The sequence below is a fragment of the Nicotiana tabacum genome, chromosome 21, assembly GCF_000715075.1.
Source record: "Nicotiana tabacum cultivar K326 chromosome 21, ASM71507v2, whole genome shotgun sequence".
NCBI classification, from domain to species: Eukaryota; Viridiplantae; Streptophyta; class Magnoliopsida; order Solanales; family Solanaceae; genus Nicotiana; species Nicotiana tabacum.
In genome coordinates, this window is record NC_134100.1 from 86,261,573 (window position 1) to 86,264,961 (window position 3,389).

The 3,389-nt window shown below is 34.2% G+C and overlaps 1 long non-coding RNA gene across 1 annotated transcript; it reads right to left on the reverse strand.

The window, feature by feature from the left end:
* Positions 1-617: 617 nt before the first annotated feature.
* Positions 618-3,041, reverse strand: LOC107786538 (uncharacterized). Its single transcript, XR_001648170.2, has 2 exons — positions 2,345-3,041; positions 618-918 (listed from the first exon to the last, which is right to left on the reverse strand). It is a non-coding gene; the product is annotated as an uncharacterized LOC107786538 (long non-coding RNA).
* Positions 3,042-3,389: the final 348 nt, after the last annotated feature.

The window sequence follows — 3,389 nt, forward strand, 5'->3', positions numbered from 1 at the left end:
TATCAGCATGCTGGGCTCATTTCCAACGACATCAAGTAACAACAAACAATCCTTATGCTCCTATATATGGTTCAGTCTTCAGTGTTCACCAACTGGCTGAAAATTGTGACTTCTGGATTTGCAAAACATGGGCAGATGCAGCTTTGCAGTACTTTCTGTGCGAAATATTAATTTATATGTTAAAATCTACTAATATTGTAATATATAGTAAATATAAATTTATAACTGTAAAAATATAGCAGGTTCAATGTTAAGAATCTTATTTTATTTTTTTGAGAAACTGGATTACTCATATTAGTACTACTAAGAACCAGTCATATTACATGCCATAAAGATGCTACTTAGGACATTTTGATTACCAAATTCAGCTAACTTAGTACATATACTATCCGAAATAAACCTAACAAACTGTTTTTCACCTTTGTCTGCTAGGGAATGCTAAGAACCTTAAAGATTGAATTTATACTGAATCCGCCGTTGTTTGCAAATGCATGTTTTCCTTCAATGCTGCGAAAATTATGGGCAAAATCACCTTTCGATTCTGAATCATTAGATTTCTTAAATGACCATTATCCCACAGGGAAAGGGCTCGTTCCGCTACCTTCAGGTCAAAGGGAAAATGGAAATGCTTAAGAGTTGATATATGCAAATGAAGATTCTACAAATATTCAAAATTGACAATCTGTTTCCAATAGACAATATGTCATTTTTTGAGGTTTCTATACTTCAAAATTGACTTTGATTCACTTTAAATTATGAAGGGGAGCCTTGGAGCAACAGTAAAGTATCTCCGTGTGACCTAAAGGTCACAGGTTCGAGCCGTGAGCCATTGATACTTGCATCAGGGTAGACTCGCTACATCACACACCCTTGGGATGCAGTCCTTCCCCGGACCTGCTTAAACTCGGGATGCTTCCTCTACAAAAAAAAAAGAATGGAATTAGTTACGGACTTCGTCGTTAAATCCAGTAGCGGACCCAAGATTTTGTGCAAGCGGGTTCAATCTTAGAAGTATATAAATTTAATCGTAAAATAGTAGTTGTCAAGTGGGTTCAAATAAAATATTTATGCAAAATTTACATAACTTTAATCCTAATTTATACATATACACAGTATTATTTTTTTGTGAAGCGGGTTCAACTACCACTTGGGTCCGCCACTGGCTAAATCACTCGTAGCTAACAGAATATCTTGATAATCTGTCACTACTCAGTCGTTAAATTGGATTAGCGACGAATTTTTCTATTTAGCTACAAAATTTGTCCTTATATTAGTAGTACCGAGGTGCCCTTATATTAAACAAATCAGAGTGAAAGCCAACAAATTAGTTGGAACACAACCTATATGAACAAGAGAAATGTAATTGAGCAGATGCTAATACTCTTTGTAACAAATTAAATAAAGAGAAATCCGAAATGAAGTTGAATTATTTTCTTTTCTTTTAAATGTTTATTTTCTGATGTGGAATTTACAGAGTGACAACTCGCTGACGTGACGAGTGATGTGTTATAATCACACGGTAGAAACTTCACACTTTTGGTAGGAACCGTACCATAGTCAAGATGATTTATTATTGATCGCGCCTAAAGCAAGCTATGATGTTTATGAATATTTATTTTCCTAAGATTTGAGATTAATGTGAGGCCATGAATTATGGAAATTATTATGGGAGGAATAAAATAAATTAGTTACAGGGAAGTGTATTAGCTTGTAGCCTTATTGATATTTTGGATCAGTTTCTATCTAAACCCATATACACTTAAAAGGGTCAATTCCTATAAGATCAAACAGAATCTTCAACATTCTCAAACCAATTAATCGTGAATTACAACCAAAAGTTTATACAGATGAGCCTATTACGGCAAAACGAAACAAAATAACACATAAACGTGAACACAAAACGTAACATTAAAACATATGAACACAAACACAAAACGTGAACATAAACGAAACAAAATACAGAGATACAGAATGGGAACACAAACACAAGCGAAACAAAATAATATTGAGACAGAAGACCAAACGTGAACACAACGGTACCAAAACATTAGCATGGCCAACATGGTTTCGATTACTTACAGAATGAGAATTTTCAATTGCAGACCCACAATCATATGGGTTCACCATATTACAATGAACAATTATTCATTTATAGTGGCTAAACATATAAACATGAGAAAATTTCCAATTACATGGATACGGATTTCACTTGGGAAAACGTTAATCAAACATGACTGATGAAAGCACACATTATCATTGTAAATTAAACCCGATCTTTTAATGGCTCTTTTAAAGTTTGATTCACAGTAATTAGCAAAATAAAGAGGAATTAATAGAAATGAACCTGTTAAGTGCTTCTCCTTTAATATGTAAAGAAATGTTTTTGCCACAGATTCGACGAGATGAAGTCCCGAAGAAAATACAGCAACAATATGAATCAGGAACCGAGAACCGATCTCGAACGGACACTCCAAATCGAAAACCCACTTCAGCTTGACCCCATTTTTGAACCTAAATTTCTTAAAAGGGACAAGGAAAAGAGATTTGGACCAAATAAAGACCAGGAAAATGAAGGATGGATTTCAGCAACAGTTGAAGTGCAGTGACAACTAATTTCAGCTCGAAACAGCTCTTAGAACGCCCAAAAATTGACGATTAACACTTCATTTCCAAGTGAGATTTAAACACAGATTTCCTTTCCTTTCTTCAATGGAAATTACTCTTGGTCTTTGCTATTTTAATTTTCTCCCCTTTTTTTAGTAGATTTCAGCGGATGATTTTTTTTATTTCAGCCGTTTTTGTGTGTTCTTAAGTGTATCTGCGTGTGAGTAAGGAAGGAAAAGAGAAGGAGAAGGGATGACGGCTAGGTTTTTTTCTCAAAAGGAGGAATTCGTTTCTGTCTGTTCTGAACGGAAGGGGCGGGGTCTGATTCCCTGGTCGAAACAGGGGTTCTTCAGTTGAGAACATGAAGAAGAATGAAATCCGAAAATGGGAGTGGGGAGGCGCTGCTCTCTTCTGAGGGGGGCTGGGGTTGTTAGGGCGTAGGAAATTAGGTTTTATTTTTATTATAAAAGGGTTGTGAGTTAGGGAATGGGTAAATGGGTTGTTAGAAATTGGGCTCAAGTTTGGGCCAAATTTGCCTTTAAAGATGGCCCTTTAACTCTACAAAGCTAAAATATTAATTTTTTTTCCTAAAATATCATACCATAAAAATATAAAATCAATCCTAATTAATTAAAATATCTATATTATGTCATGAAACTATTTTTTGGTATTTTAAGGATTATACTAAAATAAAAATGGGTTAAAGTGATATCTTTCTAAAAATACCTAATACATGTGTTAAATTAAAAAAATAAAACTATTTTTGTATTTTCAAACATATATTT